At 38.7% G+C, this 27,364-nt stretch overlaps 1 protein-coding gene across 3 annotated transcripts in view; it reads left to right on the top strand.

Moving 5' to 3' along the window:
- The window catches only part of FBXL20 (F-box and leucine rich repeat protein 20), a 93,271-nt gene that overhangs the window by 15,152 nt on the left and 50,755 nt on the right, over positions 1-27,364 (top strand). The window lies entirely within an intron of this gene.

Raw genomic sequence — 27,364 nt, 5'->3', positions numbered from 1 at the left:
GAAGGTAGCAGGTTAAAATCTGTCTTAACCTCTCACCTCAAGCTGAACTTTTTAAAGGGGGAAGGAAAGGGTAGGTAAAGGGTTTGGAAAAAGGTTATTCAGATAACCGTTGAAGTCTGGAGGTGGTTTTCCTAATATTTCTTTATCTGCTGATCAACAGTTCTTTATCTCAGTCACTGATGTACTCTCCCTGGAACACGATGGCTCAGATATGATCTTCCTGGCGTGTAGATCACGCCACGGAGGCTGAATTGCTTGTCGATGTAACTCTTGGAGTTATGTAGATTGTGCATTCCATTTCCTGGAATAATGTGCATTAATCACTTAAGCCCATCAACTATAATTGAAGCTAAAATCTTTTACTCTTGAGTTCCCCTATCATTACTATTAACTGTGAACAGCACCAGATGTAACTGACAAAGTTACACTGAGGTCTTTCAGTTCAGCTGAGAAAGAATTCAGAGCCAAGAACTCTAATTTCATTATAAGAGAAAATGTATTTAGACTGTCACAGAGATGGAAAAAGTGACCCAGCTGGGCTGCATGGACTCAGTAAAACAAATTAGAGGCAAAAGAAGGGCCCTTGGGATTTGGGAGGAAAAAAAAGCAAAGTTTTGCATGTTGAGGGAAGAAAGGGGGAAGGAAAGGCTAGGGCAGAGAGGGAGGGAGGGAAAAGGGGATGGGAAGGGAAGGAGGAATGTGAGAATAGGTGCAGGCTTGCTTGAGAGTGTGAGCACAGGGTCCTTTGTTTCAAGGGTTTTTATCTGGTTTCCAAAGGTGGGGATTTTAGGGAAGGTCTTGGGAGCATCTCAACAGAATGTTCATCAGTTTTCCAGGTATGTTCTTTCAGGGAAGTGGTCTCTACTGATTGGTTGGCCCTGGAGGGGAATTTTAGTTATTGCAGCTGGTCCTGGTGTCAGCCATGGCCTTGGTTTGCTTCCTCTGGTTTTGCTGCTTTTCTGGGCCTGAAGCTAAAATACTGCTGAAGCCTAGATGTTATCTCTACTTTTACCAAAACTCTGTGGTCAGCAGATTCAGCGCTTTGCTCTTAAGATTGTTCGATGCCTCTCTGACTGGTGTGGCTCAGTGGGTTGGGTGTCTGCTGATTCAATTTCGGGTTGCAGGTATGCACGAGGCAACTGATCAGTGTTTTTCTGGCACATTGATGTTTCTCTCCCTTCTCCTCCCTCTAAAAATAAATAAATAAAATCTTTTCTTAAAAAAGATTATTTGATGAGGGCCAGAACCTTGTTTGTCCTGAGGGCTTAAATCTTAAGGGAGTGGTCTTGCAAGGGCTTGTATGGGAGTTGTATGAGGGCTGTTGATCAGCCCCCTTGTTTCTCCTCTAAGGGTGTCTGTGACACGACTAGTGACATACAGGGGAACAAAAAGTCAGGGAAGGGTCTGAACCTCATGACCAGCTATATGTTAGGGGAGGAAAGGTCACCCTGGGAGCAAGGTCCCACCCTACAATACTTGTTATTCCAGTTTTGCTCATAGCCAGGCGTGCTGTTCCTACTCTGCTCTTGTCTGGCCTAACTGGCTACCATATCCTTACCATTATTTTACCCAAAGGAAACTTTGGCATCAACCTCTTTGCTGTCCTAAATTAGACTCAAGTCCCTCAGTTTAATGTGTGTTAGTGACATGTCTTCTACCTGTTTTTATTTTACAAAAAGACAGTTATGTAAGGATGGGTCTGTGGTTTAAATTGCGACTAGATTGCCTTGGCTGGTATGGCTCAGTGGATTGAGTGCTGACCTGCAAACCAAAGGGTTACCGCCGGTTCAATTCCCAGTCAGGGCACATGCATGGGTTGCAGGCCAGGTCCCCAGTAGTGGGCTCACTAGAGGCTACAACACATTGATGTTTTTCTCCCTTTCTCCCTCCCTTCCTTCTCGCTAAAAATAATAAATAAATAAATAAATAAATAGTGACTAGAAACAGTAGTTAAATTAAATTGTTGCTGTAGTATTTGTTCTTGAAGAGAACTTATCACCTTAAAGAGAGTTTTGTAAATTTTTAACTTACAAATCCTTCTGTAAGTTATGTATTTAATAGTATTGTTTTACATGGCTTTATTCATATTTTATAAACAAACAAGATTATACTGGGTATATGGTTTAGCAACTTGCTTTTTTTCTTTTTTTCTTTTAATTAAAGTATGTTTTTGCTCTGGCCAGTGTGGCTCAGTTGGTTGAAGCATTGCGGGTTCGATTTCCAGTCAAGGCACATACCTGGGTTACAGGTTCAATCCCTGGTCTGGGTGTGGGTGCATACAACCCCCAGTACCTGGTTTGGGTGACAGTGCCTGGTCTGGGCACATACAAGAGGCAACCAATTGATGCTTCTCTCTCACATTGATTTTTCTCTCTTGCATCAATGTTTCTCTCTCCCTTACTCTCTTCCTTTCCTTCTGTAAAAGCAATGAAAAAAATGTCTTTGGTGAGAATAATAAAAAATTAAAATAAAATTTAAATTACATAATGAGTATATAAGTAAAATATTATTTAAACAATTCAAACATTTTAAGTATGATAAAAATTCTTCCCATAGCCCTGGTTAGCATGGTTTATTTGGTTGGGCGTCGTCCCATAAAGCAAAAGGTTGCCAGTTCCATTCTTGGTCAGGGTACATGTCTGGTTTTTGGGCCTGGTCCCAGTTGGGGGCATGTGCAAGAGGCAGCAAATAGATGTTTTTCTCTTACATCAATGTTTCTCTCCATCTCTTTCTCCCTACCTTCTCCTCTCTCTACATAAATAAATTCTTCCTATAAAAATTTTTTTCCTTATACGGCCCCTAATCCTCATCCTCTCCTTTCTGTCCCACTTCACCTAAAAAGATAAGGGCCATTTTTAAACTGATGAGTATCCTCCTCTATACTTTTTATATAGCATTACTTTTATATGTGTATTTACATACCTAGCCTCATACAGTGCCTGTCATTCTAAAACTTGAATAATGTGTCTTAGCTTTTAACAGCTACGTAGTATTCCATTATATGGATATTCTAGTTTGTTAGGCTAGCTATTAATGGACCTTTAGGATTTGTCATTGGCATCACAAACAAAAATGGAACAGATGTTCTGGTCCATGCCCTTTGGTGTACATGTGCAAGTGTTCTTTTTTTTTTTTTTTTTAATATATTTTATTGATTATGCTATTACAGTTGTCCCATTTCCCCCCTTCTCTCCCCTCCACCCTGTACCCCCCTCCCACCCACATTTCCCCCTTTAGTACATGTCCATGTGTCATACTTATGAGTTCTTTAGTTTCTACATTTCCCGTACTATTCTTCCCCTCCCCCTATCTATTTTCAACCTACATTCTATGCTACTTATTCTCTATACCTTTTCCCCCTCTCTCCTCCCCCCACCCCCCTGCTGCTAACCCTCCATGTGCCCTCCATTTCTGTGGTTCTGTTCCTGTTCTAATTGTTTACTTAGTTTCTTTTGGTTTTGCTTTAGGTGTGGTTGTTGATATTTGTGAGTTTGCTGTCCTTTTACTATACATGTCTTTTCTTTATCTTCTTTTCTTAGATAAGTCCCTTTAGCATTTCATAAAATAAGGGCTTGGTGATGATGAACTCCTTTAACTTGACCTTATCTGAGAAGCACTTTATCTGCCCTTCCATTCTAAATGAGAGCTTTGCTGGATAGAGCAATCTGGGATGTAGGTCCTTGTCTTTCATGACTTGGAATATTTCTTTCCAGCCCCTTCTTGCCTGTAAGGTCTCTTTGGAGAAATCAGCTGACAGTCTGATGGGAACTCCTTTGTAGGTGACTGTCCCCTTACCTCTTGCTGCTTCTAGGATTCTCTCCTTCGTTTTTACCTTGGCTAATGTAATTATGATGTGCCTTGGTGTGTTTCTTCTTGGGTCTAACTTCTTTGGGGCTCTCTGAGCTTCTTGGATTTCTTGGAAGACTGTTCCCTTTGCCAGATTGGGGAAGTTCTCCTTTATTATTTGTTCAAATACGTGCTCAATCTGTTGCTTTTCCCCTTCCGATTCTGGTACCCCTATAATTCGGATACTGGAACGTTTAAAGGTGTCTTGGATGCTCTTAATCTTTTCCTCAATTTTTTGAATTCTTATTTCATCATGCTTTCCTGCTTGGTTGATTCTATCTTCCTTCTGGTCCACTGTATTGTTTTGAGACTCATATTCCTTCCTTTCACTATTGGCTCTCCTCCGCGTGTCTTCCTGCATCTGTTTTATGGTAATCTGCATTCTTTCATCTAAATTTCGTCCAAAATCCACCAGTTCCATGAGCTTTCTGATCACCAGTGTTTTGAACTGTGCATCTGATAGATTGGCTAATTCTTGGTCGCTCAAAAGGATGAGTCCTGGGGGACTGATCTGCTCTGTTGAAAACATGGTTTGTTTGTTTTTTTTTTCCCTTGTCTCTCCTTTTTTTTTTTTTTTGGTCTGGTTGTTCTGGTTACGGTGGGGGGCGGAGCCTTAGGTGCTCACCGGGGCTGGGCACCCCGGTCGCTAGATTGTGACGTTATATGTGGGGGCAGGGCGGGAGCGGGAGCGGGGCAGGAGAAAACAATGGCGGTAGTTCCGTTCCCCTGGACTCAGACCCTTGTCTGGGCTTCCGGGCTGCGAGCTCTGCCCTGGTCCACAATCGCTGCCCCTCTGGGTCTGCCAGCCGCAGCTTGCGTACTCAGGGATCACCGCTGCCTTCTTACACGCCTGATGGCTTTTGCGCCGATTTCGCGCCAAACCTTCCCCCGACCTCCGGCACGCTGCCGACCCATGCGTGCCGAGCCAGCCCTGCGCCCGAGCAGCCCCGCGCCCGCCTGGCTCGTCTTCTCCTACCAGTCCGGATGAACGCGTCTACTTCAACTTCTTGGCTGCCTGACTTCCATTCAGATAAATCCTCTGCCGGATCTGGGTGTTATTCTGATAGTAAATTATTGTTGTAAATTATTGGTTTTCTAATCTTAGTTGTACGAGGAGGTACGGTGCGTCCACCTATTCCTCCATCTTGCCGGAAGTCCCCCGCAAGTGTTCTTTATGAATACCAAGAAGAGGTATTTCTGGGTTATAGGGAATATCTTTTTTAGATTTACTGTCAGATTGCCTTCCTCATTTATGTTTTGGCCTATAATATATGAGTGAACTTGTTTCTCCACATCTTTACCAACACATGATGTTTCCCACCTTTTCAGTAATAGATGAAAAATTGTGTTGTATTTTTTATTTTGTATTTTTCTCATTACTACTAAAGTTAAGTGTCTTCCTGTTTTAGTCTTTATGTTTTCTCAGTCACTTGTATTTCTTTTATAAATTGCCTGTTTTATTCCTTGTCAAGTTTTAAAAATTGTGTTGTGTCTGTTTTTTTTTTTAATCCTTCTTAGGCATTCTTTATATTGGATACTAACCCATTGATTGGGCTTATCTCTTAACTTTATGTTTGCTTTTTCTGTTTATTAAAAAAAAAAGTGTTACTCAAGCTGGTGTGGCTCAGTGGTTTGAGTGGTGGCTTGTGAATGAAAAGGTCACTGGTTCGATTCCCAGTCAGGGCACATGCCTGGGTTGTGGGCAGGTCTCCAGTGGGGGGCGTGCAAGAGGCGACCACACATTGATGTTTCTCTCCCTCCCTTCCTCTCTCTAAAAAATAAATAAATATTTTTTAAAAGTGTCCCCTAATCACAAGATTATAAACATTCTTTCATATTTTGTTCTGGTATTTTTATAGTTTTTTTACATTTAAATTTTTTTACATCTAAGTTTTTAAGCTACCTGGAGTTTATTTTGTAAAATAGAGTTCTTACTGAACTTTCACCCTGTATTGACAGCCAGCTCTTCTAACACAGTTTAGTCCATCTTCTCCCCACTGGTGTTGAAATGTCATTTTCTGTCATAAAGCTAATTAATTTGACTTCAAAGGTCTGTTTTTGAACTGCATTCTTTCTTCCATCTATTTTTTATTGCTAGTATATTTTAATTAATTGATTTTATACATTAATTTGGAGAAATTGATACCTTTATAATCCATACTTTCCTTCCCATTCAATGAACATAACATACAGCGTCCTGCAGAAGTAACACTTGGTTGAGTGTGGTTGGTAGGTAGGGTAATAATGTGGGTGTAATAATTTATCGTTTTCATTTGAACATCTCACCTAAAATGTCATGTGGTGTGCTTGAGTGTGATTGTTATGTTACAGAATTACATGCTTATGATTTTGTAATGAAAAGGGGATTTATTTGTGCCGGACCCTGTACATTTATTCAGTTTTTATTAATAAGATTTTTATAGAGTTCTTCCTTTAAGATCTTACATAGTTTCGTTAGTTTTATTTCTATATGCTTTATACTTTACAATGTTATTATAAATGGACTTTTCTTTCTGTTACATTTCCTAATCATTAATTTACTCAGCAAATATTTGTTGAATACTTTATATGTGCTTGATATTGTCAGAGATACTGAGAGTGTAAAAGTGGATAAAACACAAAATCTTGCCTTAATGGAGTTTAAAATTTAGTGAAGGGAGGTTGACACAAAACTTATAAAAAAAAGTAAATACATATGTCTGATCTAGTAAGTGCTATGGACAAAAAATGAAGGCTAGGGAACAGAAAGAAGGGCCTTGGGCATGGTTTATATTTTACATAGAATGGTTAAAGAAGACTTTATCATTAAGGTTAATTTGAGCAGACTTAAAAAAATGAAGGTGGCAATGTGCTTGATGTATTCTAGAGACTGAATATGTAGGTCATTATAGCCAGATCATTTGAGGTTGGGTAAATGTTGTAGGAACCCCACAGAGAGTTATGAGTGAGGATGGAGAAGGTAGGTTGATTGGAGACCAGAGCAGACCAAGAATGGCCTTGTTGGACGTGTTAAGCTCTGGATTTTATTCTGACCAAGGGAAGCCATAGGGATTTTTGAGCAGAAGAACGTGTATAATTCATGTTTTGAAATCACTCTTGCTTTATGGAGATGAGAGTATAACTGGTACTCAAAACTCTTGCAGTAATCTTGTATGAAGTTAATTGTGGTGGAGGTATTAGAAGTAATTAGATTCTGGATATATTTTTTAACAGATCTGGTAGGATTTGCCTTCATTAGAAAACTGTAAAGTTTGTGTTTTTGTGTGTGTGTGTATGTGTGTGTTTGTATTCATTTGTTTTATCCAGTTTGGGTGCTCTCAGCTGCAAGTAATAGAAAAGACTTTTTCTTGACTTAAACAATAAAGCATTCATTATCTTACATTATGAGGAGTACAAAGCAAAGCATTTTCCCAGGATTAAGAACTATGGTTTAAGAGAGGTGTATTTTCAAAGAGTTCCATGGAAAGCTGGTAAATCACCTGGGCCCATGAATTTGCATCTAAGAAGTACAAGGAAGCTTAAGTGAGCACCACACTTTGGGTAACACTGACCTGGAGCATAATAAATAGAATGATTTTGGTGTTTAGTTTTGAAGCACAACTATGGAATCGGACTGCCTTTTGGTGTACGGGACAATGCTCCAGCCAGCCAAGCCACACCAACCAGGGCTTATTCCTTTTTATGTCTGAATAATCCATTGTATAGATGTACAATATTTTGCTTATGCATTCGTTGAGTGATTTCCATCTTAGTGATTTCCATCTTTTGGCTATTGTAAACAGTGCTATGAATATTCTTACCTCAGTATGTATTTGAAACCTGTTTTCAGTTCTTTTTCTTTTCCCCAAGATTTTTATTTCTTTTTAGAGAGAGGGGGAGGGAGGAAGAAAGACAGGGAGAAAACATCAGTATGTGGTTGCCTCTCACGTGCCCCCTACTGGGGACGTGGCCCACAACCTAGGCTTGTGCCCTGACCCTTTGGTTTTCGGGCTGTTGCTCAATCCATTAAGCCAAACCAGCCAGGGCTCCTTTCTGTTCTTTGTTCTTTTAAAGCTCTTAGTTTATTCATCGTCTATTGAAAAATCTGCACAATCATCACAGATAAAATCACTGAAAAATCTTTATCCTCCCCCCCGCCCCTTTTTTTTTTGGGGGGGGCCAGCACCAACATTGGCTGTTGCAGTCCTCCTGACTTCATTCTACCATTGCTTTCCTTTCTGTTTGCTTGAGGTTGTCTTCTCATATTGGCCCTGTCTTGCAAGGCTATGTTTGGGTTCATTTTTCTTGCATATCATAAACCGTGCCACCACCAAAATGGGTTCTGAATCCAAATACAAAGATAACATTTGGTCGGGTCTTACACATTTTGGCTAGTTTTTCCAGAATTTCTGTCTTAGGTGTACTGTTGCCTTCCCAGGGTACAGGACATCAGTAACCATTTGTTTCTGCTCTACTTCCGATCAACAGAAGTGGTCTGTTGGTCATAAACTTGCCGATCTGGATAGTTACTGTGTCCTTCATGATGGCGGCCGGCCGATCTTCAAGTAGCCAGGGAAGGGTCAACTCTTTTGGGTATGTTTAGGGGTGGAATTGCTGGGTCATGAGGTAATTTTATGTTTAACATTTGAGGAACTACCAAACTGTTTCCCATCTCAGCTGAACTGTTTTACATTCTACCAGCTATGTACAGTGGTTCAAATTTCTCCATATCCTTGCCAACAGTTGTTGCTTTCCCTTTTTTTTTTTTTTTTAATTATAGCATCCTGGTGGGTGTGAGGTGGTATCTCATTGTGGTTTTGGCTTGTATTTCCTTAATGACTAATGATGTTGAGTATCTTATGTGCTTTTTGACCATTTGACCATTTGTATATTTTCTTTGGAGGAATGTCTATTCAAATTCTTTGCACATTTTTAAACTAGGTTATTTGTACTTTTATTGTTGAGTCATAAGAGTTCTTTATTTTGAATAGTAGATCCTTCTGTATGTTATTTGCAAATTATTTCTTTGCATGCATTGTAATTTTTTGTTGAAAATTGGACATTCTGAATATTAAAAGGTGGTAAATTTAGAAATCGTAGTTGTTCCCCTCTCAGGTTTGTTAATGCTGCTTATTATAGTATTGTTTATTTAGTGTCTTTTTGGAATAATACTGAAAAGTGTGTATTCTTTGTCTTCTGTGGCCACCAAAACCTTTGTTCCATTAGCTTAGTAGTCGGCTAATGATTGTACAGAGATTTCCTTAAATACCTGCAACCAAAAATTCTCTTTATAGAGGGTTTTTTGGTACATTTTAGGGTATGCCCTTGACGTTCAGCCAGACAGTTTACAAGTATGCCTAACTTACTTAGCCTTCACTTCCTGCTTCTGCAGAGTTTCAGGGTCAGCCAGAGGTGACAGGTCAGGGCCTTCTCAGGTCTTTCCTGGACAAGTGCACAGGCCTGGGCATGCGTGTGGCCTTCCAGATTCCCAGGAATATTTTGGAGCTTTCTTTGCCCTTAAGGGCATCTCATTCTCTGGCCCTTTTCTCCCAAGCCCTTTGGTTGGTCCATTGTTTACTCCAACTGTTACCTATCATCACTCAGGCATCAGTGAGTAAAACATCTGCCTATAAATGTGCTGGACACAGTGGGGTAGTTTCTTTAGCACTAGGCCCCTTCTGAATTGGATAAATAAAGACAAGCCATTTGTGTTGGTCTTCCAGGGAGCAACCAGACAGGTGAAGACAAATTTAGGATACCTACGATATTGTACTTGGAAAAAGAGATCTGTTTTGGTTCCTCGGTTACCAGCAATGCAAGCTGTTATTTTCAAAGCTATTGCTGATTTGGGGATTATGGTAAATTAAAATGGCACAAGCTTTGTTTTTAATGAGATTCAACCTTTTTTCTTGAATGTACACTCCTAGGGTTGTTGCAAACCTTTGGTTAATTCCCAAAGTTCAAAACAAAATTTGTTTTGCTATTTTTTTGGTTACTGACTTTTATGGAGAGGTGAGATTTTAAAATCTTTCATTGATGTTGTCTGTAAGTACACTTTTCATCTGTGTCTTTTGAAAAGACCTAATTCTGGCTCCCTGGTTTTGAAATACTCTAATTATACTAAAAATGTACTTTCTCATTTTCTAATTTTTATTCTGTAGAAGAGTGGCCATAACCAGTAGTTTGGCTATGTCTTTTCCTAATCATTTTTATGTACTACTTATTTTTAACCACTAAAGTTACTGGTACTAATAAAGTACTAATAGAGTGAATTCACATAGTTATTTCCTTTGTTCCATATTATAGAAAAGTAACGAGATACCAGCTTAGAGTCTATCCATTTCATTTGTATAAACTGAATTATTTCCAGTTTTAGATTTATAAGATGTATAATTAGCTTCTAAAAATCGTAAAGAATGCAGACAAAAACAAAAACAGAAACAGTAGTAATGACCCAACATATTGCAGAGGGAATTTGGCAAGGAAAAACAAAATATTAGTTATTAGTTTTAAAGTGGCAATATTAATATGTGGTTACTGTGACTTTAGAATGAGTATAATCTGAAATAGCAAGAAAGCATAAAATCATCTTTACTTTTAAAGAAACATATAACCATTCAGTGAATCTGAAATATATTTACATTGTGGCTTGTGTGGAAGGTACTGTTATTAACCTGCCTTCTAAAAGCTCATAGCCTAGTAGGTTAGAAGGCTGTGTTAACACAGTAAGAAAAATGTAAGCTCTATAGTAGAACCATAACCAATGTGCTGTGGACTATAGGAAAGTAAGTTAACATGGCTATTTAGAGAATGTTAGGATTTCTGAAGAGGTCTGAAGTAAAGCATCCCTTACCCTTGCTGAAGTTCTGAACAAATGGAGAAAACAGGAGTGACATGTGGGGGCCAAAATAACACTCTTAATACTAACAGATACCAAGGTGGAGGACATAGGTGTGTGAGCCTTTTAACTGAAGTCCTTTACCCACCTAATTCCAAAAATTGCTATACTGGAATAATAAACTCACTCTATGCAGGGGAGTGTTTGGCCCTAAAGAAGTAGAGTATAATTGCTCCACACCTGGAAAAGGTGGAAACATAGAGATGGGCCAGGTTTGCTCTTCATCTAAGATTAACTAGCCAGGTAAGTTCAGATAAATCACTCTGTCTCTATCAGTGAAGAGGGACAGAGAAGCCTTGAGTATGTTTAGAGAAGATTTCTTTTAAAAACCTGAAGTGGGAAAGAGGCGTTTCTCCTGCAACAGAGAGGATCAGTGAAACTTTCATGGAGAATATGAAATTGGAGCAGAGCATTAAAAATGGAAAGATTTCCAGGTAGAAGATATAAAGCCACAGAGTAAGAAAGTATAGGCTCTGTTTGAAAAACAAGTAGTTTCAGTTAACCCAACCATTTGAGTTCTTGTGTTATCCTTTGGGAGTTAATTATCAAACATAAGCTTTTAGTGCTTGAATAGCATTGGCTCGTTTTCAAGGTTATTTGAATTAAAAGATTACAAACATCTTAAAACCTTTCTGGTTTTAAGACAGCAAAGTAAAATTGTTTCCAGGCTCTTTTGAAAATACATAAAACAAATATAAACTCCATCTTTGAAACTATGACACATCTGTAATCATACTTCTGTGTAAAGAGGGAAGCAGAAAGATTAAGTGACCTAGTATAGGAGAGGAAGGTCAAACTCAAGCGCCTGTAGAGGAAAGAATACTGACAAGAGGGAGATTATAATCTGTACACAAGGACCCCTGCCTGAAAAGCACAGAGCATGGAGGTACCATATACCACAGATCGGGGCTGAGGATGGGAGGGAGGCTGTCTGAAAGTCTGCAATGGGAGATAAACACCTTTTAGTCCCCTGTATTCCCTCAGTACTCACCCTTTTCACCCTGAGCTGAACAGGTGGGCTGCTGCCATCAGCCTTGTAGAAGTCAGGAGATTATTCTTTGGAGGAATGAATTTGAGAGGTTCAGGACCCAAGACCCCAAACCCAGAGATGATGGGGCTGAGATATCACACTGAATAGTGGAACCACCCAGTCTCCTTCCCTTACCTGGTTCCAGAATTCCATCAGACGCGTAGGAAATTAGAGAATCATCCTTCTTGTAAGAGAATGGCCCCAGAGAAAAAATGACTGAATTTTTCAATTCTGCATATATACCAACAGGCTCATGCCTACCAATGCTGATTTTTTTAAAACCATCTGTAAACATGTTTATGTTCATTTTTTTTATGACTGATGGCAGACAACCTCATAAAGTTATTCATGACCACATTTTGTATAGAACTCTGTCATAAAAGTACATTCTAGGGAGTTTACAAAACCCTTGGATGAGTAAAATTTGGGGGCAAGGAGGAGAGGGCTAACTAATAAAAGGTAGCCAATGTTATTTTTAAAAATATATGGTATACCACTGATATTTTTAAAATAAAATATAGATTAACTTACACCAAATTTGAAGGATATAATTCCAACATTTAAAAGTGCAGTACATGTAAATTTGTGAAAAATCTCATTGTCTTGATTTTTTTCATTTTAGATTGCCATTGATTTGGGAGGATAGGATCAGGCATACTGCCACAGAAAGAGTTCACAAACCTGTGTTCTCCATTAAATCCTAATTTGTTTATACACCCAATAACGACACTGGACTGCTTTTTCCTTGGTCTACGCCGTTTTTAATTTTGAAATTTTTTTTTGTTTAAGAAAACCTATTTTAGCACATTCTATAATCCTTATGTTAATTACATTTTTTAATTTCTACTGGTTCCCTTTCAGATTTTTCTCTTTTTGTTTCCAGCTCTATCAAGAGAATATTGTAGTCACATATATTGTGTAAGTTTGAGGTGCCCGGCGTGACGTGACAGTCACTGTGCTGTACTTGAGATCTGCGGCTCACTCGTCTGCACCTGGGAGTTTGCACACTTTGATCGCCTTCACTCATCTCCCCCACTCCCCAGGCCCTGTCCTCAGTTCCAGGCCGTAAGAGTGAAATGACATCTTGTAATTGACAAGAAATCGCGTTCAACCACGCCTGAGTTTATATAAATAAGGTGACTTTTGGAAAGCCCGTAGGTAACTTTAAGATGAGACTGGTTGCCAGGATAACCAACCAGGACTAGAGGGTTGGACTTTTCAGTCCCACTCCTCATTCCCCTCCCCCTTTACGGTTGGAGAGGAGAGGGGCTGGGAGCTGAACAGTAACCAGTGGCCAGTGATTTAATCAACCATACCTATGTAACAAAGCCTCCATAAAAACCCAAAAGGACATTTGTGTAGGTGGCATCCATGTGTCAGGAGGATGACACTCCCCAGTACTTATGGGGATACAAGCTCTTGTGCTTACGACCCTTCTGGACCTTACTTACCCTGTGTGCCTCTTCATCTGGCTATTCATCTGTATTCTTTATAATTTGGCAAATGCAAGTCCTCTGAGCTTACTAGAGATGCTCTAGCAAATTATTTGAACCTGAGGAGTGAGGTCATGGGAACCACCAATTTACAGCCAGTTGGTCAAAAAAGCACAGGTAAGCCTGGACTTGCAGTTGGTGACTGAAATGGGGTAGTCGTGTTGGACTGAACACTTACGTTGGTATCTGATTTGGTAGGACACCCAGTCAGTGCCTGCTAAGGCCTGGAGAATTGCTTTATGGTGTTGGAAAACACACATCAGAATGCGGTTGCGATCAGGAAAGATGCTCGAGATGATCTCTTTTTTTTACTGCATTTGTTGAGATTTATTTTGCAGCCTAACATGTCCTGTCCTGGAGAATGTGTATTCTGCTGCTGTCGGATGAAATGTCCTGGATATGCCTGTACGGTACATTTGCTCTATAGTATTGCTCAATTGTTTCCTTATTGTTTCTCTGTCTGGAAGGTTCTATCCATTGTTGAGAGTATGGTATTAAAATCCCCTGCTACTGTTGCATTGCTGTTTATATCTGCTTTTGGCTGTTTTAGTGTTTACTTTATATATTTAGGTGCTCCAGTGTCAGGTGCATAAATATTTTACAATGGCGTTATCTTCTTAGTGAAGTGATCCCTTCAGCATTATATAATGACCTTTTTGTCTCTTGGTTCCTTTGTTCTGTTGGTTCTGTTAGTGGTACAAAACTTAATGTCATCTAGTTCAAGCTCTTTCTCAATGGCAGAATCAACTCTGACATCCCTGACTCTGGGAAGGCTGGCTGACCAATAGAGGGGAGAGCTCTCAGCTTTACAGATTTATTTTAAGCCAAATCCATCTTAATACAGATTGTCTCCATTCTTCTGTGTTGGCTATCTGGAATAATTTAGAACAACTTGATTCTAAAGGACAGTTGGTCAGACAACCAATATGTTCTTTCATTCCAGACTTTGAATATGCATTCCTCTTGTCTTTACCATTTTCCCCAAAACTTAGTTTTAGAGCCTCCTAGTATCTCAGGGTCCATCTTCTACATGATATTTAGTCAGCTGTGGTATCAGAGTTGTTAGCAGCCACTCAGAATATAAAGTAGGGTAGTTTTGTCACTTGGTCTGTTCCTTTGCTTCTTATTAATGTAGCCTAAGATTATACTTTTTCTTTCCTTTTCAAGTATTACATAAAGTTACATAACTGACTGTTGATACAAAACTAAAACTCCGTAAGTTTTTTGTGAAACCAAGTTTCCTGTTTTGTATTTATGTAACTGGTAATTGCTTAGTTTCTGTTCAGTTAGTCTTGGTACTATGCTTTCAACGTCAAGTTGAGTCCTTATTCTGTTATTCATGTTCTTATTTTTCATCATGAGTCTTGTGGTCTCCACACATTTAGTAAACATTATTTATGATTTTACCCAAAACATCTAAAACTCGTGCATGAGGATTTTGGTTAAATATGGAAGTTTGACTCAATATTTCTATTTCCTTTTCAAAGCACTAACATTATAATAAAGGAATAAAAATAGGCATAAGGCCATAAGGACAGAAATTAGTGGAAGAAGAAACTATGATCTTTAGATGAGAAATTTCAACTATGTTTAGATGATAAAAAATGGATTGACGAGTGGTAAGTGATTTAGCCAAGTGGAGAAAGGTACACCCTGGGTTGTCTTCAGGGACAAGCAAGTTTACCCTACAAAATTTCTCAAAAGACTCAACATTTAGTAGCAGAAAGTTTGGAAGGACAAGGATGAGGCTTCAGATTCAAAGTAGGTAATGGCTGAAAGTTTTATATTAAGTGGTTGAATCCTATGCACACTATTTCTTCTCCATCTAGGAAATTAAGGATTGATTTTTTCTTCCAGGAAGGTGGAAGCTTAGGGTTCTGTATCCAGGAACATCACATGAACAAGATAGGGACATTGAGCCAAGGAATTAAGTGGTAATATACATACACACCACATACATATACAATGTGCCCAGGAATTTCAAATTCTTTGAACGAACAGTGAACTTCCATTTTGCTTCTTAATGCCATGAATAGGAACAGACAAAGATAACCAGATAGTTGAAGAAAGCCTCCAAAATGAGAAGGCAAACATAAAAGAGACAAGGCAGAGAGTAGAGGGGGGGAAAAACTGGGGGTGGGGTGGAGGGTGAGAAGGGGTATTAATATTTAAGAAACACAATGTTTCATTTTCTAAAGAGCAGGATGCTATTTTGAACATCTTAGCTACTATGTACTTTATTTGTCTCTTATCTGAAATAAGGGAATGCTTTTTCTACAAATAAGTAGCATGGTTACATTAAAATATTATTACTTTAGAAATATTTTCTGTAGCAGTAAGATGACTTAAAATGTGTTGCTGTGAGTGAATTGTAAAATTACTGTCTGACATATGTCTTAGAAAATTCCACATATTCTTCCAGTTTTCAGTTTCTGGCACATTGACTAGAATTTGTACATGAGGAAATCAAACCCTGCTTTCCCTTGATTTACCAATCCCTGTGGCATTTTGGAATATGAAATTCAGTTCATTGCCTACTACTCCTGACTCAAATCCCATTATATGGCTTGCAGTATCTGCTTCTTAGTTCTTTAGTGTGTATTTAGGTGGAGTGGGACTGGGGAGAGTGGAAGAGGAGAGGGAAGGACATGTAATTATATCACTACATTGAATTTTTCATTCTTTGCTTTCACTTCGAACTTCAAAAGAAGTTTTCAGTAGGGCATGGAAGGTTTTGTCAATGCAGGGACTTCCAAACCTGTAGAACTTTAAAGAATCTATTTCAGCCAAACTGAGGACATTCCTGGAAGCAAGTGCTCAAAGTGCTTCCTCAAAGTGCTCTGGAGAATGGCACTTTTGTGGTTCTTTTTATACATTTGGAATCAAAGGAGGGAAGGAATCTATTGGTGGTAGATTAAGGAGGTGAGAAAGCAAGGCAGAGAAATCCCCATGATTGAATAAAGAGTAAAACTCAGAGACTTAACTTTTACACTGGTGGGTACAAGATCAGTAACAACTGCTGTGCATTGGAACAAGGTATGCAGGCAATAAGATCATGTGTTCCCTTGAGGGTGGTCATGCCTCCAGGGGGGTCTGAAAAAGAGGATTTCTCTGGCATTTCAAAGATGTAACCTAGATGCACAAGAACAATGGACAGAGCTTGCTTAAGACAAAGATAGAGCTTTACTGAAGAAGTTACAGGCCTGGGGTGTGACTGCCCACCCGGACCTGCCCAGTGAGGTATTTATGATCAGATCACTCTTTGGGTTTACTTCGGTCACTGAACTTGTCAGATTTATTACATAGCCCCTATATCTTGCACAAATTCCAGGAATGAGCAGTACCCAAAATGAATTCCCGTCGTACCCAGTGATTCATCAAGTTCATGGAGTCTTTAAGGCCCTAGAATGTTGCTGGGTACAGTTAAAACTGAGTAGATGAAAGAGATACTCAACAGAGAACTGAATAAAAGTGTATACTTATTTTAGACTGAGAGCAATGAATTGGTAGTGGGTATAGATTTTGGTTAAGTAAACAGAAGTTGGGATGAAAGGAAGCTTGGAATATTGAGTCAGATGTTAGAGGTGTCCAAAGCCTAAAGTTTGATCTGTTAAGTAATGTGTCTGTTTTCTAAATGTATCCCTTCCTTGGTGTTTTATCTAGGGATTTCTTTCTTAGGGTAAATTTAGTCATAAGACGGTAATGTGCTGGCAGTAGTTTTCTTCTAAAAAGCAGTTATATTTTTGTTAGGGGCAAGATGTTAGGTGGAGGAATTGCAGACTTTTTTATTTTATGTTTATTTAGCCATACAAAAATGTTTTTCCTTTTAGATTCTGGCAAGAAAACCAGCCAATCAGAAAAACATCTGGTGTTGGCTTAGCTAGGGAATGGCATAATCAGTAAAAATTACTTATAGAAAAAAAAGAGTTTAAAAAAACTTCAACTTTGGATTTTCATTTTTAATAAATTTTTTGTCTTTTAAAAAAAGATTTTCGGGGGACAGGGGAAGGGAGGGAGATAGGGAGGGAGGGAAACATCCATGTGGGAGAGAAACATTTATCAGTTGCCTCTCATGCATGGCCCTATGGGGGACTGGGCCGGTGACCTTTCACTTCCACAGATGACACCAGCCAACTGAGCCACACCGGTCCTGGCTGGATTTCTTTGTAAAAAAATTATCCTTCCTCTCTTACTAAAAATTTTCTCCCACTGAAAGATTTGACTTAATGTTGGGCTATCTTTGTATGTCTCCGGTTTTATTCAAATCTGTGAAATTTAGATCATGAGTCATAAACTTTTTAAACATAGAATCTGTTTTTGTAGCTTTCACTGTTAACAACCACTCTAAAACTTAGTGGCTTAGAACAGTTATTTAGTTTGGCAGTTCTTCTGCTGGTCACTGGAAAAGGTCAGTCATCTGGTAGCTTGACTGGGGCTTGAATATCTAAGATGGCCTCACTTGCAGCCTGAGACCTTGGTGTCTCACTGTCAGCTGGTAAGTCTTTTCTGCATGGTCATCACTCAGAAGTTTATCCTGTGTTTTCTTGCGTGGTGGCAGGAACGTTTCTAGAGGGTGAAGCTTCAGTGTCAATCTTAAGGCTTACCCTTGAAAATCATACAGCGTTAGTTTAATTTCCCCACAATCTTTTGGTCAGAACATGTCACCACATTAACTCAGATACAGAGAATGGGAAAACGGACTCTACCTTTTGAACAGAGATGCAGCAAAATTAGATTGCATATGGCCATTGCCACAAGGAAGGTAAGATGAATTTGGAACCTTTATTATAAGATTCTACTACGGCCTCCCCTCTGGCTCCAATGAGTTACATGCTTATCACATTCAAAATATCCCTTCCCAAAACCTTCCAAGTCTGATTCAAAAATAAGTAAACGTAAAGACCTGTAACTTGTTATCTGCAAAACATTCAAAGATGGTGAGGGGTTCTCATGTGCAGTTCCTCTTGATCCAGAGACCTGTGAACTAAAAAGAAGTTATCCACTCCATGTATGTAACATACACTGTTGTCACAGAGGTAAAATAATGGTGATAGACATTCACCCTAAAAGGGAGGAGTAACAGAGGCACAGTGGCAGTTGTTGGTCCGTATCAATTCTGAAGTCTACCTGGGCACATGTTGTCAGGGTCACCTCCAGGAGCAGGAAAGGTGTCTTGATAGGTGCCCAGTGCTGCTTCCTGGGAAAGGTTCTCATATCCCTTGTTCTCTGTGACTCTTGTTATCACGTTCTAGGCTTTTAACACTGCTTTCTGAGAGGTCTCTCCTTTGACATTAGAAATGCCTTTTGAAGCTCAGTAGTTTTCTAAGTGTACTTTACTTCCTATAGAAAGTTAGGAGACCTGAATCCTCATTTGATTTTGAGTGGTCTCTGTCCCTTTTTTAATACAGCTGGTAAAACTTTCTTTAAAATTCTGGGATTTTCTGTGAATCTGATTTGTGTTATTCCATGTCCCAAAAAGCTGCATCGTTACAACACATTTAAAGACAGACTTCTCTCTATTTTGGTTATGTCAGGCTACTCAGGAATAATTCCTTTAATTTTCTTAGAGGACTTTTTATGTAGCTGAGAGAGTTAACAGGGCATGGATCTAAAAATTTTTGAGGTCTTAAAAGGAACTTACAGCCACCTCCTTGATCTGACATTTACCCTGAGGGTAGTTCTAATTTTGAGAATCTTAACTGGCTTGAGAGACAGAAGATGAGGAATAGTTTTATTTTCCAATCTAGCAAGTTCTAGGCCCTCTGTATTTCATCCGGAATTTTTTGTAAGCTGCACAGTTCTCTCTTTAGCGTGTTCCTTACTGTACTTTATCACATGTAGCTAAAATAAGTCAGTTACCACTTTCAAAGCAGCCAAATAAACATGTTCAAAGACAAAAGGAAACTGGGTTTAAATCATTAAAGGAAAGCATGAGAGTGACTCATCAAAACTGAAAATGTCAATAAAGAGAGAGAAATTATAATAAAAAACGACATGGAAATTGTGAAGTTGAAAATAGAATACCTGAAAAAGTCACTAGAGATACTCAGTAGCAATTTGGAGATGTCATAGAAAGAGAATCAGTGAGCTTGAATGTAGAAATTACCCAGTTTGAAGAAAAGGATGAAACAAAATAAACAGAACCTCAGAGATCTATGAGACAAAAATATACCAACATACATGTAATAAGAGCTTCAAAAGGAATGGGAGAGTCAGAAAAAATATTTGAAGAAATAACGGGTGAAATTTTCCCAAATTTGACAGAAAACATTTATCTATACATCCAAAAGTCTCAGTTATCTCCGAGCAAGATTAACACAAAGAGATCTACACCTGGACACATCTTTGTCAAACTGTTTAAATTCAGTACAAAGAAAAAAGTCTGGAAAGCAAGACAAAAATAATGATATGCAAGGGAACAACAATGCAATTAATAGCTGACTTTTCATCAGTAACAACAGCAGCAAGAAAGCAGGTGGATGACATTCAAAGTAGGGAAAGAACATGAAAGGGCACCCTCAGAAAAATGAAAAGACAACCTAAAGAATGGGAGAAATTATGTGCAAATCATATGTCTCCTAAAGGTATAGTGTTCAGAATATATAAAGAACTCATACCAAGTCAGCTGTAAGAAAACAATCTGGTTTTTAAAAGGGCAAAGGACTTGGATAGACAACTTCCTCAAAGAAGATATGCAAATGTACAAAAACATGAAAATATGCTCAACCTCATTAGTCATTAGGGAAATGAAAATCAAAACCACAATGAAATAGCTCTTCACACCCACCAGTATGTATATAATTAAAAATGGGAGGCAGGGAAGAAAATAAGTGTTGTCACTATTAGGTGGAGAAATTTATAACCATGTTTGTTGCTGGTGGTATTGTAAAATGGTGCAGGTATGGGGAAAATCTGGCAGTTCCTCAAAAAATTAGACGTAGAAATATCATATGACCCAGAAATTCTACTTCTACATAGATACCAAAAGAATTTAAAAGCAAATACTCATAAAAATATTTTTACATAATGTTCGTAGTAGCAATATTCACAATGGCCAAAAGGTAAAAACAATCCAGGTTTTGACAGACAATGACAGACAGACAGACAATGGATGGACAACATTTGGTTTATCCATACAATGGAATATTATTTAGCCACAAAACAGAATGGGTTACTGAGACATGATACTATATGGATGAACTTCCATAATGTTATAAAAAGTGAAATAGGCCAGACGTAAAGACTTACTGAATGATCCCATGTATGTGAAATATCTAAAATAGGGAAATACCCATAGTGATAAAAGGAGAGTAGAGGTTGGCTAGGTCCTGGGGATGAGAGGACATGGGGTGGTAGGTCTCAGGGCTGATTACTCCTGAGTTTGAGGTATGCTGGGGGAATGAAAAATTTTGAAACTAAAGAGAGGTAGTAGTTGTACAGCATTGCAAACACTCTAAATGCGACTGAATTGTACACTTTATTTATTTTTTTAAAGATTTTATTTATTTCTTTTTAGAGAGGGGAGGGAAGGAGATAGAGAGAGAGAGAGAGAAACAGCAATGTGCGGTTGCTGGGGGTTCTGGCCTGCAACCCAGGAATGTACCCTGGCTGGGAATCGAACCTGGGACACTTTGGTTCCCAGCCCGCGCTCAATCCACTGAGCTACGCCAGCCAGGGCGAATTGTACACTTTAAATGGTGTATTTTATGTGAATTTTCCTTCAAAAGTAATTCAAAAAAATAAAAAATTTAAAGTAAATTCCATATCCAGCAGAGCTATTACCAAAAAATTTAGGCAACATTCCCTGAACGGTGTGGCTCAGTAGGTTGGATGTCCCCCTAAACACAGAAGAAGGTCACCGGTTCGATTCCCAGTCAGGGCACATGCCTGGATTGCGGGCCAGGTCCCCAGTAGGGGAGCACGCAAGAGGCAAGTACACGTTGATGTTTCTCTCCCTCTCTAAAAATAAATAAATAAAATCTTTAAAAAAAAAAAAGATACAACCCACAGAATGGGAGAAAATATTTGCAAATCAGACAAGTAGATAAAGGGCCTGTGCATATAGAGCCCTTAAATCTCATAGTAATAAGACAAACCAAATAAATGGGCAAATGATTTGAATACACAATTCACCAAAGAAGTCATTTGAGTGGCTATCAGCACACTAAAAGATGACCAGCAACATTAGTAATTAGGAAAATGCAAATTGAAACTGCAGTGAGATACCATCAGACTGGCTGCAATTATAAAGATAGACAATAAACAAGTGATGGTAAAAATGTGGACAAACTAGACCCCTCATATTGCTGATGGGTATGTAAAATGGTACAACCACTTTGGAAAACAGTTGAGTTTAAAATAAACATACCACCCAATACAACTGAGTAATTTTGCACCTTAGAATCTGTTCATGAGACATGAAAACATTTCAACCAAAAGACTTGAATGGGAATGATCAAACGAAATCTTAACAATTTGCGACAGCATGGTTGGACCCAGAGGGTATTGTGTTCAGTGAAATAAGTAAGTCAGAGAAAGACGAATACCATGTGATTTTACTTCCATGTGTAACCTAAAAAACAAAACAAAATTGAAACAGACTCATAGAAACAGAAAGTGGACTGGCGGTTGCCAGAGGGAGGGGACTGGGTGAAAGAGGTGAAGGGAGTAGGAAGTACAAATTGGTAGTTACAAAACAGTCACAGGGATGTAAGTGCAGCATAGGGAGTGTAGTCAGAAGTATTGGGGTAACTATGTACACTGCCAGTCGGCTACTGGAAATACCAGGGAGACACCTCGTAAAGTATATAATTGTCTAATAACTTCTATGCTCTGCACCTAAAACCAATACAAAATAATATTGAAAGTTAACTAATTGGGAAAAGGACAATGATCATAGCAGCATTATTCATAATAGTAAAAAGGTTGTAATAATCCACTTTTGCCACATTTACTGTGAGGTGAAGACCATTCTCAGCAGTCAGACTATTGACATTCCAGAAAGTGCCGACATCCCTCTGAAGGGACATACAGGTATTGTGAAAGGCCTCAGAGGCACCCTGCAGAGGGACTTCAGTCGCATCAATGTAGAACTCAGTCTCGCTGGGAAAAAAAGATGGGGCTCGGGTTTTACAGATGGTGGGGAAATAGAAAGGAACTGGCTACCATTTGCACTACCTGCCGTCACATACAGAACAGATCAAGGGTGTTACACTGGGCTTCCATTACAAGATGAGGTGTGTGTATGTATGTATGTATGTTCATGTCCCCATCAATATCTTTATTCAGGACAATAGTTATCTTGTCGAAATCAGAAATTTCTTGGGCAAAACAAAAAACCCATGGGGTTCTGATGAGTTCAGGGCAATGCTTGTTCGGTATCTCAAGCCCAGAAAGATGAGTTAATTCTTGAAGGAAAACAACATTGAACTTGTATCAAATTCAGCTGCTTTGCTTCAGCAAGCCACAACAGTTAAAAACATGGATATCAGAAAATTTTTTAGATGGTACCTGTTTGTGAAAAAGGAACAGTTTAACAAACTGATGAATAAGATTTGAGTTATCCAGCTATAGAAACAGGAGGGGGCCAGATTATTCTTCTAACTTGTGATATTATAAAGATGCAGTAAAAGCCATGTATCGATTTGGGGTGGTTGAAGATTGTGGTAATCCAAATGCCTGTCAGCTAGGAATGATTAAACAAAATACGACATTTCATACACTGGACTACTATTCAACAATAAAAAAGAATTAATTAGTATTGCATGCAGTAACATGGATGAGCTTCAAAAACATTATGCAGTATAAAGAAAGCCAATTGCAAAAGGTAACATGTTTTATATTTCCATTTTTTTAAATGTCCAGAAAAGGAAAATCTACAGAGCCAGAAAATCTATTACTGGTTGCTTGAGGTTGGAGCCACTGGTGTGGTTCAAGGGATTTAGTGCTGGCCTGTGATCCAAAAGGCCACTGATTTGATTCCCCAACAGGTTATATCCTGGGTTGAAGGCTGGGTCCCCAATTGGAGGCATGTAAGAGGCAACCAATCGATGTATCTCTTGCACATCAATGTTTTTCTCTGTCTCTTTTTCTCTCCCTTCCCCTCTTTCTAAAAATAAAGAAATAAAATCTAAAAAGAATACACCTTTTTAATAAAAGCATTTTTATTTATTTATTTTTGGAGGGAGAGGAAGGGGGGAAGAAAGAGGGAGAGAGAAACATCAATGTGTGGTTGCTCTTGCGTGCCCGTTGTTGGGGACCTGGCCCACAACCCAGGCATGTGCCCTGACTGGAAATCAAACTGGTGACCCTTTGGTTCGCAGGCCAGTGCTCCATCCACTGAGACACACCAGCCAGGGCCACCTTTTTTAAAATCTAAAAATATGTTTATAAATTAAGCTGCATGTATCAGAGTTTCAGTTTAAAAATGGCTTAAATATGGTCATTTATTTTTACGTACAAAGTCCAGGACCGTGCTGTCTCTATAGTCATCTGCAGGCATTTTCCAGTTTTCTGCTTCTCTTTAAAACTGCCCCTTCAACTTCATGATACAAGATGGGGTTCAGTTATTCTAACCCCCACATTTCTTTCTTTTTAAAAAAATTTTTGTTTTATTTCTTAGAGGAGAAGAGAGGGAGAAAAACAACAATGTGTGGTTGCCTCTCGTGTGCCCACTACTGGGGACCTGGCCTGCAACCCAGGCATGTGCCCTGACTGGGAATCGAACCAGTGACTCTGGTTTGCAGGCTCAGTCCACTGAGCCCCACCAGCCAGGGCCTAACCCCACATTTCAAGCAGTAAAAGAGGCACACTGTCTTTCTTTAAGGACCCTCCTGAAATTGCAGTCATCACTTTTTCTTATATGCCTTTAGCCAGAATTTAGTAACCTGGCATTAATCTAGCTGCAAAGGAAATAAAACCTTCTTTCCATACAGCCCTATGCTAGCTAAAAATTGGGAATGCTGTTACTCTAGAGGAGGAGAATGGATATTGGGGGATAGCTAGTATTCTTCTGCCAAAATACTCATGAAATTTTGTATTCTATAAATCTTCAATAATACAGATCACATCTTTTAAATGTTTTGGGGATTTTTGGAGTTGGTAACTATACTATTAAATCAATTAAATTATCAGCAGGGGTCACTGTTGAGCAAGTATTTATTTCTTTTCTCTGTTCAACCTGTCATTTTCCACCCGGAAAATGGATTTAAAGTTTCTGGATCTTGTTTGTTTGCTAAGCATTTAAATTTATTATGTTAGTAAACAAATCCCCAAAATGTGCCAAAGTAAAATTCAAAAACTGATAAGCTAAATTAATAGGAAAAAATACTATTCAGGAACTTTATTAGATGATGTAATTAAAATTTGTAACGAGTGGTTTAAAAGTTGTGTTTTCAGCTATATAATTATAGAAAAACAATTATAGTATTATGCAAAGCAACAGTAAGTGCTGCCCTGGCTGGTATGGCTCAGTGGATTGAGCACTGGCCTGAGAACCAAAGGATCGCTGGTTCAATTCTCAGTCAGGGCACATGACTGGGTTGCAGGCCAGGTCTCCACTTTGGGGTGCATGAGAGGCAACCACACATTGATGTTTCTCTCCCTTTCTTTCTCCCTCCTTTCCCCTCTGTCTAAAATTAAATTAAAAAAAAAAAAAACAGATTCCCTAAGAATGTCACATGTTTGAACAGTCACTTCCTCTATGACGATTATAGCTTAAATCCTTCATAGATTTGTTGTAAGTTCATTATAGCCTTAATCTAATGAGTTTTGCCACCCTTTGTATTTTGCATGAGAAACCGAGAGTTTGGATTTAGGTGAAATAGTAAAATCTGTAAAACATACATTTGATTGCTTCTGTGAAATATTTTACAAATGATACCATCAACTGCAGCAGAAACCATTGGGGTTTCCTAGAAAACATCTGAAATTATCATGTATCTACCTCTACAATTGTTTTTTCTTTCTTTCTTTTTTTAGTATTGTTTTCTAATCTCCATTGTTATGACACTTCAAATAATAAAATATTCTGATTATCTGTAAGACTGTAATTCCTTGGGTTCTGAGATACTCAATTTACTTTAACTAGTTCATTGGTTCTGAAACTTTTAGGAGGGAGTAGCACCTGGAGGGCTTATTAAAGTACAGATTGTCCCTCTTTCCCTTCACCTCCTCCCCAACCCCAGTTGCTGATTCTATAGGTCTGGGGTACAACCCAAGAATCTGCATTTCTAACAAGGTCCCCCTTGAAACTGATGCTGCTGGTCAGGTGACCACAGTTTGTGAACCACCGATCTTATCCTTTCTTACAAACTTGGAGTAGGGTACTTATATGCAGAAGGATGATAAGGGAAATATAAACCTGACATATGTCCTGTACATCTGGTGTTTCCCAGACCCTCCCAGGATACGGTGTATTCTTTTCTCCATTCACATACCTTCATATTCCCACAGAGACAACAGCATTCAGTCTGCATAGACTGAAGCAAGGAGAAGGTCAGCAGCCATGTGTGAGTGTTGTTTCTTTGCATATCTGGAGTTGTGGAAGAGGTATATGATTCTTTTAATAGCTTCCACCAAAGGGTAGGTATTGTCGGGAAGCAGATTATTCTCTCATCAGATTTTTAGGCAGTAGCATTACTTTTATTATAAGATAATAAAATTGTGCTCAATCCACTGAGCCACATCAGCTAGGGCAAATTTTAGCATTTATTTTTTAATATATTATGGTACAAGAAATTTTATGTAACAAATACTAACAAAACACAAGAACAAATACAAGATATTTCAAGTACTACCCAGGTATAACACCCATCTTTATTTTCCCTCAAAAATTTGGGCAAAAAAAATGTGCACTATACATGACAAAATATGGTACTTCTACTTTTGGGGGGGGGATACTTCTACTTCGTGAGTTAGTTTTTTGTTTTGTTTTTTTTAAGATTTTATTTATTTGTTTTTAGAGAAAGGAGAAGGGAGGGAGAAAAAGAGGGAGGGAGAGAAACATCCATGTGTGGTTGCCAGGGCCCCAAGTGGGGACCTGGTCCACAACCTAGGCATGTGCCCCTGACTGGGAATCAAACCAGTGACCCTTCAGTTCTCAGGCTGTCACTCAATCCACTGAGCCACACCAGCCAGGTCTGTACTTCTACTTTGAATCATGAAATGCCAGGATCTTATATATGACTCCATGCCTTTATACATCTTACTGCTAGTCTTTTTCTAGTTACTGTCTGGCCTTCCTCACATCCAGTTTAGATATCATTTATGATTAGAATTGTTTCATCTTTTGCTCTCACATACTTCTTGTCATTTTTTGCTAATAATAAGATATTTGCCTGTTTCTTTGTTCTTTGTAGAGCAAGAGCTCCTTAAGTACAAGGATAACGTCCTTTTCTTTTCTTTCTAACTCATTACCTAGAAAAGTGTCTGCCTGAAGTCAGGGCATCTGAATATTACTTAATGAAGTGTATTTGATGTTTTTACCGTACTTTTGGGGCAGGGTATAGCTATTTGTTTTTTATGTACCTTATTAGACAAGCTTATAGAGTCATAATCTCCTGTGTGGAAGAAATGGTTTTGATTGATTTGTTAAATGAGCACTTGAGTGCATTAAGAATGCTTCTGGTTGTGGTTGTGAAGCATTGTTGGTTTGCTGCATGATGTATAAAACTCATAAGAGAATGTCCCCTATCCCAGATTTCATGGCACCTCCTCAAACAAGTCAATGTGAGTTTTTATTTGGGAAATCACCTTAATGGCATTTGTATTTTATTTATTTTTAGTTTTTTAAATTCTTTTAAGAGCTTATTTAAGTCAAACTTGTTACATATGCTAGGAAGCAAGATCTCAAATGCTTCTCAATGGCATTTTTATTTTATTTTAAATTTTATTTATTGGTTTGAGAGAGAGAAAGAAACATCGATATGTTGTCCCACATATTTATGTATTCTTTGGTTGATTCTCGTATGTGTCCTAACCTGCAGCCTTGGCCTACTGGGAAGACGCTCTAACCAACTGAGCTACCTGGCCAGGGCTCCTTAATGGTTTCGCTCCCTCAATAGTATTTCAGGAGCCCTGGCCGGGTATGAAAAATGGCATTTTGAAACTGAGCAGTGA

This window comes from Phyllostomus discolor, chromosome 8 (genome assembly GCF_004126475.2).
Source record: "Phyllostomus discolor isolate MPI-MPIP mPhyDis1 chromosome 8, mPhyDis1.pri.v3, whole genome shotgun sequence".
NCBI classification, from domain to species: domain Eukaryota; kingdom Metazoa; phylum Chordata; class Mammalia; order Chiroptera; family Phyllostomidae; genus Phyllostomus; species Phyllostomus discolor.
Note: the sequence above shows the minus strand (reverse complement) of the source record. Positions and strands in the feature narration are given on the sequence as shown.